At 41.0% G+C, this 16,676-nt stretch overlaps 1 protein-coding gene across 5 annotated transcripts in view; it reads left to right on the plus strand.

Annotated features, from left to right (window-relative positions):
* KLF12 (KLF transcription factor 12) overlaps window positions 1-16,676 on the plus strand; it is a 234,160-nt gene that overhangs the window by 192,131 nt on the left and 25,353 nt on the right. The gene's annotated exons all lie outside the window — the stretch shown is intronic.

Raw genomic sequence — 16,676 nt, forward strand, 5'->3', positions numbered from 1 at the left:
CTTTGAAGTAAGAGCTTACAAAGAAAAAAAATGGAGGGGAGGAATGCATCACAGCAGGTATTTACTGGGATTTTAGGTTTCTGCATGCTTGCTTCACTGTTTATGCTGGCCACCCATCCTCATTTACAATGGCTTTTCCTACATGGCATCCACACAACCCAAATATCATTAAATTACACATACAGCATGTGGCGTTATTTCAGGGAAGGGTGCTGCATTCAGTACATGTACAAATCTGAATAAAACCTGAGAGAAGCAGCAAACTGCTTAGATTGCTAGAGGGTATAGCTAAGAGGGCAGAATAGAAGAGTTAAATACATTTGGCTTGACTGAACAGCAGTTCAGGGCAGTGCAACCTCATGTCTTGGAAATGGAGAGAAGATGGAACAAGAAATAATCAATTAAGACTGTACAGCATGCATTAGATGAAAGCAGTGACAGCAGATTAATTTAGTCAGTTTAGCCCTCAATTTAAAAACTGTCAGCACCTTATTTTTGCATCACAACATATGGTGAGGGAAAAAAAAACCCTTTAGTTTATTTAAGAGAAAAAAAGAATGTAAGGACCTTTTGTGAGTGATCTTTATAAGTGGGAAAGAAGAAATTATGACAGTGAGCTCTCAATTTGTTGGGTGTTAAATTTGAGGGAATCTCCTAGTCCTGTTGTAAAGAGTAACATATGTGGCTGCTGCTCCTTGAATGGTTAATATTACATCCCCCTTTCTTCTGTCAAGATGTCCTGTAGGACCTTTGTTATTACAGGTGATGTCCCTGTGCAGCTGCCTTCAGGAGAGAGGATGAGGTGTCAGGTGAAGCATATGTGATTCAAAATTCTGCTACCTCACAATGTCTTGTCTGTGCTGGGAAAAAGAGCGTGACCCATGCTGTGTGCATGGCTCCCTGTACTCCCATCATGTTAATCCATGTTTCTGTATCAGCTGTCATGCTGATAGTCCTGGCAGTTTTAGTTGTAAACCTAAACCCAGGCAGAGCTGCAAAGGGAGTGGACAGGGAGGGCTGAAATGATGGCTCCATGGCAATCAGTAGGAGGTTGTTAGCCAGTGTGACCAGAATTTTCCCCCAAGATAATGATATTTTAGTAGAGTTATCTTCTTGTAAGTTGACTCTTCTATGTTTCATAATTTGAGTCATTAGAGATTTTAAAGCTTTAATTATTTTTTTCTTCTGATATTTAATGAACAGCTCTTCATCAAGATGCCCTATTAGATTTTGGTTAGCTCAAGTAAAAAATATTTTTATTACTGTGTTTCCATTTAAATAGGCACTACTGTCCTTGAAATGTCAAATAAAATATGACGTGTCAATTACTGTATGTCAAACACATGATGTATTTTCAGCCACTGTTGATTTAGATGGGTTTTGATGTGTGCTTGATGTATTCTAATGGTGCTTCTTCAGTTCAGTGAATGTCTTGAAAACAACATTGAATGGTACATAAATCACAGCACCACCTTTTTCAGGGACTTCTGCCAGAACATGAGGTAGCAGCTTTGAGTTCCTGTGAATATTTGGTCTATAATGGCTCTTTTGTCCCAGAGTTGGGAGCCTGTAGTTTCTGGCAGGTTTGCCAGCAGAGCAGAAGCAGTCTGGCCACACAATTGTTTTATTCAATTATTTTTTAAATCACTACTTTATAAAAAGAAAACCTAACATTTTCCTAAGAGATTTTTTGGAAATCTCATGCCAGTATTTGGCTTGTATTTTGTCTGGTGATGTGTATGTGGTAGAAAAGCATGAAGTAGCACCATAGGCATCATCACCATATAAGTGTCAGTAAGGATTTCTCCTAATGATAATCACCTAAAATGTGCACGTACTTGAAGGATGAAACACTCACTTCAATCATTGTAAACATTAAAGTAGCATTTCTGACTTACAGCCCAGTCAGAAATGAGGACAGGTTACTTTCTGATGTTTTCTATACCTACTTCCAGCATTTGCTGGTTGTGTTTAGTGCTAATATTTACTCTTCTGCCTGGAAAACATATGCATTCACACAGCCATGTGATTCAGTCCCATCCCAAAAAGATTATACCACTCTGATACTGTGGTGGCAGGAGGAAGAGGGAGAGGAGGTAGGGGTAATATGCCCACAATTGCCCCTACAAAGATCATGCAGAGCAGGATTAAGAATACCCAGGAAAAATCATGTGCAGTGCTCTGGGGCTCCAAGCCATGTTTTCCTCCTTTCCCTGTCTTCACTCTATTAAAATGTAACACATTTCTTTAATGAGAAGCTGTGCATTTAATTTGTCTATACTTTCAAAGGGTATTGTTGAGTAAAGTGGGCATTGAAATAATGTGAGACTTCATAAGAATTGTATTTCAACATGGCTTTTAAATGCAGTGCTTTCAGATGGGCAGGTTTAGACTCCAGCCCTTCAGAAATACAAGCTCACCCATGGGACATCTGTGTAAACTACATCTCTTCTCTTTGAACTCGAGAGGCTGAAATAAAAGCAGCCTGTCACAAAACCAGATGAGCACTGGACAATTTTTTGTTATTGCTCAGTTTTTTGTCACAGAAACAAGACTGTAGGATTTACCATCCTGGTGTGAAGTAGAGAGCAGCGCACTATGCACCACTCGTTTGGCTGATATTCTGTGATTTTACATACCCTCTCCCTGCCTGCTTTTTCCAGAAGACATTTGTCAGGCTTCTAGTATGAAAAGATGCAAAAGGCCCACCTGCCAGGCCATCAGCCACTGAAAAGCTTAAAGATATTATGAAAATGACTATAATTTACTGAACATAAAATATACTGAAATTCAGACAGCTTATTTTTGTAGAAAAGACCCTAACAAGAGCAAGAAATAACTAGCCAAGAAACAAAGCTGTTTAACACTACCTGGAGCAAATACATTGGCAGAAGTGCTACACCTTCATTCTGTGCTTGTTGTGGGGTGAGTGCATGGCAATAGAGGGACTTTATGGTGCCACAAGATGCTTCTGGGTCACACTTAATTAACATTATTACTATTAAAAAATCAGTTCTATCAGTATTAAACACTACCTATGTATGTGTAACTCATATGGTTGTATTTGAGTGGCCAAGTGTGAGATATAAATGAGAAACGGATTTTGTGGTTGCTGTTACAGCTGATGTGAAACTCAGTACAGACTTCCACTTTCGTACCCAGGCAAAGGGGGAAAAGGTGGCCTTGGAAATGGGAGCTTCCAAAGAGGATTTAGGGATGTAATTAAAGTGAATGTCTTCCCAAAACCATTGTTCCTGAAAAGAATGCTTAGTACATCAAGTTGTGTGTCCAGATTGTGGTCGTGTGTCAAACTCTACTTCAGGCTGTGACAACTGACAGCTTGCTCCATCCCCTTCTGTGTTGGGTAAAAGTATGGAATGAGGCAAAGAAATGAGAAGTGGGGTGGAAAGGAAGAGCCCTGCTCTTTCTGCCCCTTGACATGTGTTCCTTCACCTGTATGAAAGAGGAGTCACAAGGTGCCTTGAGCAATCACCCTCACGTCCGAGGCAGCGTCAGCAGGGACACCTGCCCAGAGTGGAGGTGGCTCCATGGGGCCCATGGGGTATGGGGACCCCATTGCCAGGGGGACATGTCTGGCTGGTCTTACTGAGGCAGTTGCTTGTGATGGCCATTGTTGTCTCATCTGATCCTGTGCTGAATGCCACGCTGATGTCCCCGTCCATCTGTCTAACACTTCCTCTTATTTACTGCAGTTACAGCGATGCCGTTCTGTTATGCTGGGAGTTTTGGATTTGGATTTGGTTGTTTTTTTCCTGTGCCTCTTCCAAATGAACAATTGTGACAGCAAAATGCTCTGATAATTATCCCTTTTTACTGCATGTGAAGGCTCCAAATGTTTTAGGAAATTATGGGTGTTTTTTGATCTTTAAAGTTCTGGTATGTTCCATCCCATTTAACAAAACAAAGCAAAACAACATATGTGCAGAGTTGAGTTTTGCTAGATTTTAACAGACTCCGATTTCTCCCATAAAAGCTTGAGTGTAAGCACACTAGTTGTTCTTAATTACTATATTGGCAGCACTAGCTGATGCTTTATTTGGTGACTGATACTGTTTGGCAAATCTCATATAGTAAACAGGCAGAGATTTTAACAGATTAGGAAGGGGAAAATATCTAGAAGTGGGTGTGGCTATTTTCTTGGGGTTTTTTCTCCAAAATGGAAATTTAAAAAGTAGAACTAAATGAGTCCTGATGTGGATTTAAGTTATTAAGCCAAATGTCCTGTTGGTGAAGATTTGGGAGAATAAATGTTTTCAGGGAAGCAATAGGAATTCCAGAGATGAAGGAATTGCATCCTGGGTCAGCACAACTGGCTAATATATGCAGGAAGACTGTGGCAAACAAGGGACCACTGGATCCTAGACCAGTTCTGCTGACTGCACAGTTAAAATACTTGAAATTCAGAGCCCTGTCTTCCAGTCGCTCAGATGTGTCAACCTCTGCTAATGAGCAACATGCATAAATTAGTAAGGTGAATGGAGTGTACCGTTGTTACCATCTCTTGATTCTCAGCATTGTAGGAGATACAGTTGGGAGGGATATTACAGCTTCCAAGAGAGCAGATTCCCTTTGCTTCTTTGCAACATTTCCTTTGTAATGTGAGTGTGCTTCCAAGTGTGAAAATAAATTGTAATGATAGTAGTGTAAATAATAAACACATCAAGTATTGGTAATGAGGCCATGGAAGTATTATGTAACACTGAACAGGAGACAAGGTGGGTGAAGGATCTGAATGCCTGATCTCCATTACTAAGGTGTCTGCAAGAAATTCTGCTGGTGACAGGATGATTTTTCTGCATAGATGGAAATTTGGTTCCTTCCCTTGTCCCTGAGACAATTTCAAATCAAAGGACAAAGTTTGCTAACCTGAAAAAGGGTGGCCATTTAACCTCCTGTTAAAAAATGTTCATTTAACTACTGAGCTATATGACTATGAATTCTCTTTCTTTTGTTGGGCAGCATAGTTACCAAGTGATTAACCAAAGTAATTCTTGTGGGATGAAGTGAAATAAAACTGATTTCATAAAGCCTGCAAACGGAATTTTTTTCCCTGTTGCTGGTGTGTTGGGAAGGGCCAGGTACAAAAATCTGACGGTTGCAAAGCTTGTTCAACTTTGTATGTTTTTATCCTTTCCTGAACAGAACATGAAATGTTTGTTGGAAATAGCAGAATAATTTCTCTCAAATAATTGAATACTTGACATCCCAAGGGGAGACATATGCCCTTTTACCAGTGGGGAAATGTGGCTTGCCAGCAGAAGGCATTATGTTACATTTCAAAAAACCTGAAGAGGCAACTTCATTTAAATCTTACCCAGTTTAAATCCCTGCATAAATTCACATACAAAGTAATAGTGAATATAAACATCCAAGTCCTCAGTTCAATTTTTGCTTTAGCAGAGGTAGAGCATGCGCGGAGTGAAATCTTGAGCTTTATTTTGATTGCAAAAAACCATCAGGATTTTGTTCTTGCCTTTCTAAAGAAGGTTATTGTCATCCTAAAGATGTTGGTAGTTTTCCCTGACCAGGGAGTAGCCACAGTGAGGGCCATCTAGTTTTTCAAGTGGATGACCATGAGAGGAAGCCCATGAAGTCACCTTGACCCAGTGAAGCCCAGAGGAGTGGAGTTTCTTGGCTACCAGCCTAATCAAGGCTCTTGGAAAAGTGTTGTGGTGTATTTATCATGAAAAATAGACTTTGTACTCTGAGTACAACTGGAAAAATTTCTGTGACAAGCAGATGTGTTAAAGATGTATTTCCTAGTACAAAATGTAAACTATGGTCATATGCCTGCTTACAGAAGAAATTTTTGTCTTAATCAAACCTTGCCTTGCTCATGAGACTTGAGAGTCTGAATGCAATTCTGCCTTGTTGAGGAAGCGTTAAGAGGACCAGTTCATGAAAACAATACTGTGGTTTCCTCCTTCTGTTGGAAAATCCTATGTTTGACTCCACTGAAGAGAATGGGAGCTTTGCCAGACTTTGAGGCCTGTGTACAAGCTGGATATCATTGTGGCTGGTGAGCTGGTGTAATGATAAACAAAGAATTGTTGAAATTTGGATTTTTGATGTGTGTGAAAAGTACATTAGTGCTCTGTGGCATAATTAATTACAAGTGGAAAAACTCTACGTACCACAGATTGACTGTTTGCTGGTTGGAAATTGGGTTGATTTTAATAATAGAGAGAAGAAAAGGAATGTTGCCCACATGATGCAACAGGTCTGTGCAAGACCAGTAAAAAGATGCAGTAACTCTTCCAGCTCATAAATGGTAGTCATGAGTTCCCCTCTCTTGGAAGTTGTATGTCTGAGTGGTTTCTGCAGCTTTCAGGAACACTTTCCATCCAGGGTAGTGTCCAGATGAAGCCACCAGAAATCTTCCAAATACTCGCAAATTCAGAAACTACAACTGTGTAAATTTCTACCTCTGTAAACTATGACACTCAGTGACAAAACCTGGCCCTTTGATTCTCTAGAGAGGTTAATTGGTTAATTGGTAAGTCTGGGGGAAGAGGGGAGAAATTAAGGAAGAGACAAGTGGCAGTCCTTGGGAAAGTCCTATGAGAGGTTGGCCTGGTGAAGCCCAGAGCATTGCTTCAGGTGAGACTATTGCTGTAAATAAGTGTGGAAAACTACAGATGCAAGGAGAGGTAATGGGTTTTCTTCACATTGCAGTAGTGTATTAGTACTCTGTTCATGTACTGGGACCTCACTCTACTTTGTTTTGCAAACACAAAACAGCCATGAAGGTGTGGCAAGGATCTCATAATCCAAATGAAGGAATGCATCATTGATATGCATGGCTGTAAAGCCAGGAACAAGGTAGCATACTGAACAGAAAAGCTCATTTCTTGTGTAAAATAAATACATCAGGATTCCTTGTTAATGAAAATGCTTGCTAACACAATCTGTAGAGCCCTGGAGTGGTACAGTTTAGATTTATAGGGTGTTTTTCTCTTGATCTTTTATTAAAAATTTCTTTCAATAGGAGAGGGTGCTCTGGAAGAACAAAACAAACAAAACTATAAATCTCAGAATTTGTTGATTAGAAAGTATCTTAGGAAGAGAAACCCAAATCCCTGAAGTATGATCTTGCACTCAGTAACTTTTTTGTCCCCCAAATCAATGAAATTATTCAGTCCCTTTTTTCCTAGACAGATCAAATAGGTATGGTAGTTATATTATCTCAGTTATAGATGAATACTTGGCAATATATACTCTCACACAGGAGCTTGTAAAGGGCTGTAGGGCATAAAAAATCTGGGCTTCTGAGATGGCTTTCTGTTGGGGGTGGCAGGCTGTCTTTACGTAAATATATATAAACACCAAAATGTACACTTCAGTGTGGTCAACCATTTAGTTGTTAACAGAGTCTGCTTGATGAACCAGAGTATGACAGATGACCACCCATAATTGCATTTCACATAGGTATCTAGGGTAATCAAATATTTAACTTATCAGTAATAACCCTTCTGAACAGGAGGAAAGTAAAGGTCATTCACATGATCTTCAGTCCCAATGGAAACAATGTCCTCATTTAATATCACTGACTTGGCAAGATGTTAGTGGCAATTTTGTCAGCTAAGGATAGAGAACAGAAACAGAGAATTTTTAATCACCACTACATTTGTTACTCTGGCCAACAAGAGGAAGTGGATGCACAGGCAAGAGTTGTCATTGTACAGTCACTGGAGCTGACTACTGTGCTGTACAGTGTGAAGAATCAGAATTAGAGATAGTAGAAGAAAGTGAAATCTGGAGAGCAAGGTAGAACACTCTGGTGCAAGGTGCACTAGAAAGTGGAGGGTCTGTGCTCTTTGAAGAAATAACCAGAACAAAGGTGAAAGACATGCATATATGTACATACTCGTCTTATTTCCATGATGAACATTTCAGCTCCATCCTGTGTCTGCAACATAGTACAGACAATAAAAATTACTCAAGAGTCATTTTTATTTCCCTTTTTAAATAATTTTCTGCTGAGATGACCAGTATTGACAAAGCTTGTTTGTAATATGTGTTGCCAGAAAAGTGTGAAGAAAAAGTATGGATCAGCAACAGGAGAGGTAAAAAGCAGCACCCTGTGATCTCAGAGCTGAGGTGTAGGTGCTCAGTTACCCAATTTTCTGCCCTGTTTAGAAGGAAGCAAGAAAGAAAGAACAGACTCGGCATTGATGCAGTCTCTGTCTGGAGGGAGAGTTAGTGTGGCTGGAGATCCTGTGAGTGATCACTGCTGTTCTGCCAGCTCTGAAAGGAGGAGATGAAAGAAGATGCTTTTTCTCTGCTAGACCAGCTCCCAGGTTCAGCTCCCAGGCCTGAACTAGCACGCATCAAACGTGTGGCATACAGGATTTCAGGAATTATTCCTGCTTTCAGGAAGGTACACAGTGCTTTGTCTTCACATCCAAAGAACAGACCCTTGCCCATGCACTTTAGTCCACTTGCAAGTTCATTGTGAAGATATGTTTCCCCACTTTTTTCATGAATTTTCACTCCTGTTGAGAAAAAAACATCAGCCTAAAACAAAGTAAGTTAATTTTGGAGGTTTTTCTAAGAGAACTGAAGGTTTATGTTAGCTCATGGTCACTTAGTAGCATTCCATTATAATGTGTAGATACATGTGTTTATGAATATAAACACCTTGTAGGAACTATTTAGAAAAAACAAAAAGCATTCATTAGAAACTCTCTTTAGAATATGAATAATGGGAACTCATTGCCCAGAAAACTGTTGCTGGTTTTTTGTTTGTTTGGGTTTTTTTTTTCTGTCTTCAAACATTTTCATCCTTAAACAGGACAAGACTGTGAATAACTAGGTCTACCTCTGAAGAACCTGGCTCAGCAGAAAATCTATAGTTACCTCCACAGATGAGTTTTTCTGTTAGTCTTTACTCCATGATAATACACCACGTTAAAAAAAGAGGTGTTAACATGGGCTTTGACATCCAGAACAGTCTTTGCACTCTGTTCAACCATCCTGATGAGCTGGAAGCGTCAATATTGCAGCTGTGCATCCTCTGTAACATGCACATGTTAGAAAAAAAATACTTCAAATATATGTAAGCTGCTGTCATGTATCACCTCAGAATCTCTGACAGAATCTAAGGACAAGTGTCTCATTTAATATGAGTCTGTCTGTCCAAACCAAGGGAAAGGCAGAGCAGTGAAACAGAATTATGTTTAATATTACTGAAACTGTTAAGTCTGTGTGTAAAACATAATAGCCTTTCTGTCAAATGTTTCTAAAACCTTTGCAGGTAGAAGCAAACTCTGTATGTTCTGGCCTGTTAGGAGAAACATGAAATTCATCCTTGTTAAGGAGCATCTTGGTAATTCAGTAGGGCTGGTGTGGGAGTTGCTGTTGCCCAGGTTTGGCTGCTGCTGGATGTAGCAGTGCAAGTTATCATACATCCGTGAATTTTCTCAAAACCAGGAAGAAACATTTTAGTAATGTAGGCAATGCCTACGTGCAGGGTAGTTAGCATGTCATTCCTTTGCTTTTTTACACAATAGCTCTCTAGGGTAAAACTTTGTGGGTTAATAAGTGTAAAATAGATGGAAAAGTTTTGGTGGGTTTTTTTCCTATGACATTTCAGAGTTCATCATAGATTTGATTTGTGGATTTTCTCTGTCAGAAGTGCTTTACAGTCCTCCAGTCACCAGATCTGGGGGGTGTGTTGGAGCATGTCATAGATGGTTTCTGGCCCAGCTTCCTTTCCTTAGAAAGCCACAAGAGAGGAGCAGCATGAAAGAGGAGAATAGGGTGTGTATTTGGGTCTCAGCCCACTGTGGAGCTGGAATGCACCTCAGAGCACCCAATCCTAAGAGCTGGAAAGTGCTCCTGGATCCCACAGTACGAATATAGATCAGAAAGATCAAACAAATGTCTCATGTCTCAGCGTAACGCAGCTGGTAGCAGAAGTGATGAATGGTTTTGGTAAGGTGTGTGCTGTGGTTTACATTAGTGCTTTTCTTAGTAGCCCCCAAAGTTCTTTCTTCTTGTCAGAAGTTTATTCCACGTATAGTTGTGCTTCCACTTCCACCCCAGCCAGAGCAATGATGTGGCACACTTGGGTTTTGCAAGGCAGTTCTAATACCTGGTCTCAACAGTAAATGCTGCAGATAAGGTCAAAGATGTGCAGGGTGTTTTGTTTGCTGACTGCCCAGGTCAGGAATATAACAGCATGGGTGGGAATGGCCATATGGAGCTGGAGCAGAGGATGCTCTTTGCCAGGGTAGTGCCTCTGGCAGCAGCCAGTGGTGGGCATCTAGTTCAGAGCATAACAGGAGAAACTTGTGTGCTCCTACTCCCATCCACCCATCTGCTCCTTGTGCATCTTCGCTCCAGCTCAAGCACTTTCTGAACCAAATGTATTCAAATCTTCTTTTATCTCTGTCTTGTTTATCCATGTAATTTTCCCATTTCATATGTGTGCTGTTTGTGTATGCTGCCAAATTCCTCCTTTCTTTCTTGACAAAAAGTATAATTTCGAGTATAACATCACCTTAAAGTACAGTGATTGAAGTAACTGCTGCTAATAAAAGAGTAGCACATATTTTCCTTTTATGATTGCTTTAAGTACTGTTTGATATGTTTTAATGTCTAACATTCCTAAGGCAGCTGTTTGCCTTTCATGAAACATTAAATAGGATCTAAGAATCAAAGAGGAGAAAAAAATACATGTGTATATATGCATGTGCATCCATTTATGAACAGGGGACAGAAGCAACTTTGTAATTTTTTAAAAATAAATATTTGAGTGAAAATTTTTAGGAGATGGCACTGATATTTAAGCATTTTATAGCAAAAAACCTGCTATGTTTTTGTATAGTAGGATTTTGGCATCTGACTATTAGAAGGAGTTTTATAAATTGTAATGAGAAATAAAATCCATGTCATATTTCTTCATGCTGTAGTGTGTAGTGTTACCACTATCCTGAGTGGGATGGTAATATTACATGGCCTACCAGAAAATGAAATTGCATTATGTGAAAAGGTGCTACAAAATAAAGTAATTGAGAGTTGGAATCTGGGAAATATGATTCAAAGCTGCTCTTCAAAAAGGCACAGAGTACTCACATGTCTGTTAGCGTGTGAAATTTAGGGTTTTAATAGAAGATACCTTGTCTTAAGTGACATCAGCTCCACGAATTAGTAGTGTGCTGCTGTGGGTGTGTTCATTCAGAGAAGTGCCAGAGGAGCCAAGCAAAGGTGTTGGGACTGTGGTCATCCCTGCTTCTGAGGGCTCTTGGTGGGCAGCTGCCCTGAGAACCAAAGGAGGACAGCTGCTGTGGAGGTGTGTGAGCCTGCTGTTCAGTGTGCCCAGGGGATGCCATCCCACACTGAATCCAAAGGCTGGGATTTAAAAACATTATGTCTATAGTTAGTCACTTAACAGCTCTAGTTTCTATAAATGTTAAGCAGCCAAAACCCATGATGCTTCTCCCTGCAGCCCTGGTTCCCTTTGAACACTGAACAAATGCTAGAGATCCAAGGATTTTCTTCAACTGCTCATTACCATCTGAATGCAGGCATGTAGTAGTTTTCTGCTTTTATTTAATTTGCCTGCACTTTTAATTACTATAACTTACAGGCTGACCCAGAAGCTTTGCATGTCTCATAAAGTGAAGATTCACATTGCTAAATTTATACATTATTTGAATATTTGAGTATTGTATAGTGACATATTTTTCCCTTACAAACATAAAACCTGTAACTATCTGAATGTCCAAAATTGAGCTGAGGGTGGGATATGACTGCTTCTATCATGTATTGCCAAAACACATCATCAGCTCATAATTATTCAACGTGGTCATATCTCCCAGTTTTTGTTTTCAGCTTATCTGTTTATGGGATTATTTTTCTGTGTGTTTTATACTCACATATTACAAGAAGTGACTTTCCTGTGGAACAAAAGCTGGATTTTCCATTTGTTCCTGATGTTGATTGCTTATGTCCACATTCTCAATTTCTTCACACATATTCTAAATTTACATGGAAGCTGTGGTGATCACAGCTGGTTGCCACTAAAAGGGGTGGTGACACTCCCCTAACCCACGGCCACAGGTTCCCATCCTCTGCCATATGTCAGTGCAGGTACTTGGCCCACTCTCCTACTTGGGGAGTCAAGCTACCAAAAGCTTCTCTGATGTTTTTTGGCAGAATTTTCTTCTCGTTACTGTGGGTCCTGCCCTGGCAGAATTCTGCCCTGCTGCAGAATCAGGCAAGTGTCAGTGCCAACACTACAGAAAGCAGCTGGAGTGGGACTGTCCCGATGTGCCATCTCAGCCAAATCCTGTGCTCAGAGCCCAGGGGCTGAGAAGCACAAGAGGACCACAACTGGTGTTACATGGGCTGGCCTGCTGAGCCCCTGATCCAGGCTGAGCAGATGCTGATCAGGCCTGAGCCCCATCTGGTTCTTCTTCCCATAGCAGCCAGAGTGGAGGGGACATGGCTGATACGTCCTGGGTCCCACCCCAAAGGGAAGAGAGCATCTGCTTTTAGCAGCCACAGACTGTTACTAGGGTTCAAGTCTCTCAATTAACTACAGGACCGGCTAGAGAAGAGGGTAATGGAGCCTGATTGCTGTAGAGGAGAGACTTAGGTGAGGTGACAGGGATGTTGGGTACAAACTGGTTTCATCTGTTAGCCCTGGATCAATGTGTTTTTCCATGAGGACTTTGGAGGCTGGCAGGATCTGTTGCCAAAGAGTCTGAGCTCATGGTGGAGGGGCCAAGGAGGAGTGAAAATGGTAATCACAAGGGTGAAGATGCAACACTGGGACACTGTTTGCATTTGTAGAGCAAAGAGCGAAGCGTGGCTTGCTGCATGTCCCTCGCTCCTCGCTGGCCATGTCAGCCAGCCCTTGGCAGTCTCACTGGGATGCCAGCAGCACCCAGGAGCTCATGCTTGGGTGGCCAAAGGTAACCCTGGGTGTTTGCCAAAGGGTGAGTGCACTTGAGCACACTGTGAGTGGGGAGCAACCAGTGTGCAGGGACTTGTGGTGTGTCACGAGACTGAACACAGGTCAAGGCTTTAATAAACAAACTGTGTTCCCCAGGCAGCTCTGCTCGGTGTATTGCTCAGAAAATACAGGATCAGTATAAATTCACCCATTACATGTGTTTTTTAACAGTGTTACTGCCTGTGCCAAGGGCTATTCGCTGTCCACACAGAACAGAGGCAAAACATCTAGGAAGTCATGGGCAGCATTCATAGAAAGGAAAAATAATCCTGCAACCAGGTTTGTTAGGATCCACATATCATGCAGTGTAGATCACGTTCAGCAGAACTTCATGGCCATCTAGTGGTGAAGCCCCAGTCGGTGTTAGGTTTTGCAGATTTCTTTGTATCAGAGAGACAAGAACTTGGCCATGTGTGAGTTGCAAAGATGTATGTTTTGACTTCTAGCTGAAAGTAACACGACTGAATTTTTATAAATCACCCTAAATGCTTGCATTGGTTTTATTTATTTCACCCTATGAACTGTACTGACTGCAGGTGTTGCAGTGGCTCATGGAGGCAGCCAGCAGTCTCCGAGGATTCCCATTAGGTGTAACAATTTCTACACTAACATAGAAATTACACTGGTTTTAGAAATAACAAGCTGCAAATAAATAAACATCAAGGTGACTGGTCAGAACCCAGTTTTCTTCTTTGTTAATTTATCTTTGAAACTTCATGTTTCAGCAGTAATTTAATACCTCCTGCTGGGATGTTAAGTGTGGCATCAGTCCTAGTGCAAAAGCCCACGTTGAAGGCTGCCTGAGATCATGGCCATTAATAGAAGAATTGGCAGCTCCTCCTCAGGGTACCCTGGTAGCTCTTGGCTGATGATGGGTTTCTGAGTCTTCCCTCTGTGCAGTCGCTGGGGGGACACTTAAATTTGAAATAGGCTGCTATGATATGGTTGGTTTGGGTTTTGGTTGGGGAAGAGGGGCATTGTGGTCTTTTTTGTGCTGTTTTTCCTTTATTTGTTTTATAGAATTTTAAACAAAAAGGAGAAGTGAGTTAGTTGAAAAAATAAATGCCTGTGAATTCCCTGACACATTTCAAAGTCTTTGTCTACCATGGTGCCATCAAACAGTAGTTTTGGAAACCCTGTCCTGACCAGAGACACCTAGCAAAGCCTCTGTGGCCTTCAAAAAGCACCAAATGTGGTTTTGAGAACTATACTTCTGTCTGTGTGATCAGTGAGGGTATTTTATAGAAATTGCTTGAGAAAGGAGAAGGTGTCCCTTTCCTGTTCACATGGCAAGGAACATCACCAAATCATCTGGAAGTTACTGTGAGAGGGACTAACCTGAGGAAGCTCAAAAAGCACTTTGTGCTTTTTTAAGGGTCTTTGGTGATGGCTAAAGCCACACTGGTGGTGTCAGGTAGATTCTGGCTTCTTTAACACCCTTGAAGCTGTCTGCACTGGGGGTCCCCCTATGCCGCAGGAGTTCAAGTGGCAGAGGAAAACCACCCTGGACATATGCTCTCGCTTGCCATGTGGGTGTCCTCTGCTGGTTAGTTTCTCATTTAAGCTGCAGGGCTGCGAAGGGAAGGCGTGAGGTGACATTTGCTGGTTCTAGCTGACAAGAGCTTTGCTCCTTGCTGTGCTGAGCAAGCAAAGACTGTGAAGCTCTCAGGGGATGGTGACAATATTCATCACCTTCTGTGGCTTACTCAGTTATTTTCCCTCCTGTGGGATAAGTAGGGTGCTACAGTTTTTAGAAAGAGGGAGCAATCCAGTTAAAAAGCAGCAGCATTGATCGTGTGCCACCTTCATGGCACTGCTCTGTGCCATCCTCTTCTGTATAAATATCTGGCAAAGCACAGAGCGGTTCCCAGCAGTGAGATCACTTTCCCATATGTGACAAATAGCTTTTCATGAGGTGCTGACTCTTCTCAAGGTTCAGTTTGTCTCGGGGCTGGAAATTGCAGCAGCATTTTAAGCTTGATCCTCCTCCTATTTAAATGGGCTGTACTATCCAGGATCTGAACACTGTTACAAAACAGGGTTTTAAGACAGCTCATAAGATGCTTGCAGAAAAAAGATGCACAAATATTTACTTTTAAAGATCAGGATTTCCTAGTTTTGAGCACTGGATTTTGTGTGTTCAGTATTGAGCTTTAACATTTGATTTACAAGTTTGCTTTTATTTCAGCTGGTAGGATGTTTAAAAAAAAGAAAACCCTACTGGAGTAGTGAAGATATTCTCAGTGATTTGTCTAACCCAAGACTTTTATTTGTTCTGAGATTCAGAACAATTGCTTAAATGCAATTCTTAAGCCATTTCTGTAAGAGCTAGACATATCTTTATTCCAGTCATATAGTTAAAGTGCTAATCTTTCTTAGTCTCTTGGGGACAATTTTTGCCAGCTAATGTTGTTACTACGGCTCTCTGTCCGCTTCTGTCTCCATTCCAGGAATTCTCTGCACATCTGCTTACATGCATCATATTATAGGCAAAAATAATTAATCTGGAGAATCTCTTTCCTGCAGGTAAAATATGAATATGTGTTAAAAGAGTACTGTTCAGAAAGAAAGTACTCTTTTTCCCCATTAGTACTTCAAATTAGGATTCTACTGTGAAAATATTTAAACAAAACTAAAACTGCATACTTTGGACTACCATTAATTCAAGGCTTAGAGATTAGTATGCAGAGAGTTAGAACATCAGTGAAATCATGTGCTAATGGTGTGAGATGCTTTACACAAACTTTTAATCCCATATGAGTACTCCTCAGCAAGTTCTGGAAAGCTCCAGGAGTTCAGTGTGTGCCAGTGTAACAGCTACAGCTGTGCAGGAGCTCCTCTGGCAGGAGGCTGCAGGTCAGTGTTAACAGAGGTGCTTCCCAGCAGATGCCTCAACATCAGTGCTCCTTTCAAATGCCTGCCTCAGTACCTTGGATTCCCCAAAGGTTCATTCTTTTCATTCAGATTGATCTTAAGAGTCTAAAAGAGCAGGCTAATGAGCGTGTAGCCCATTTACCCTGAATGTCAATAAACCTGGGAAGCCCCAGAAACCTGATGAAGGGCAGAGCTGTGCCAGTACTTAACTAAACAGGCTGCCGTAGCTGTGGGTGATGGTGGTTGCTGTGCAATATAACCATAGTGAGGTCGATAGGATGATCAGTTAATAATGATTTATGGCTGGGTGGTGTGATTACTGGCAGTCAATGAGGGTTTGAATCACAGCCTTCCAACTTGATAATAATTTATCTAACCAAGCCAAATGCATTGCGGTAGCAAGGCTTGTTTCAAGTAATAGGTCCAGCACACACTGTACTTAGAAACTAACACAACATTACTTCAATGCTGTATTTTAATTGCTTAAAATTAGGGTAACTGATAGGCTGTAGGACATTGCTGTAAATGGAGTTTCTTTGATAAGCATTTATGTGTTTCTGTGGGGATTGTTCTCTGGCCTTGTTCTTATACTTCATTTATCAGTGGTCTGAAAGAAAATAAATTTCATTGGCTTGCACGTGATAGATTGAGAACTGCTAAATGAGAAAATGGAAAAATCACTGTTGCGGGGTGATCTGGATCTGTTAGTAGTCTGTATTCTAGCAAACAACAGGTGTTTGGCCTATTGTGAGGATCCATAGTTCAGATCTGGGTAATGGAAACACTTTTTCATAAAAGGTTTCAGGCTTTTTATCTA

This window comes from Agelaius tricolor, unplaced genomic scaffold, assembly GCF_023055355.1.
Source record: "Agelaius tricolor isolate 1412-34295 unplaced genomic scaffold, bAgeTri1.0.p SCAF_7, whole genome shotgun sequence".
Classification (NCBI taxonomy): Eukaryota; Metazoa; Chordata; class Aves; order Passeriformes; family Icteridae; genus Agelaius; species Agelaius tricolor.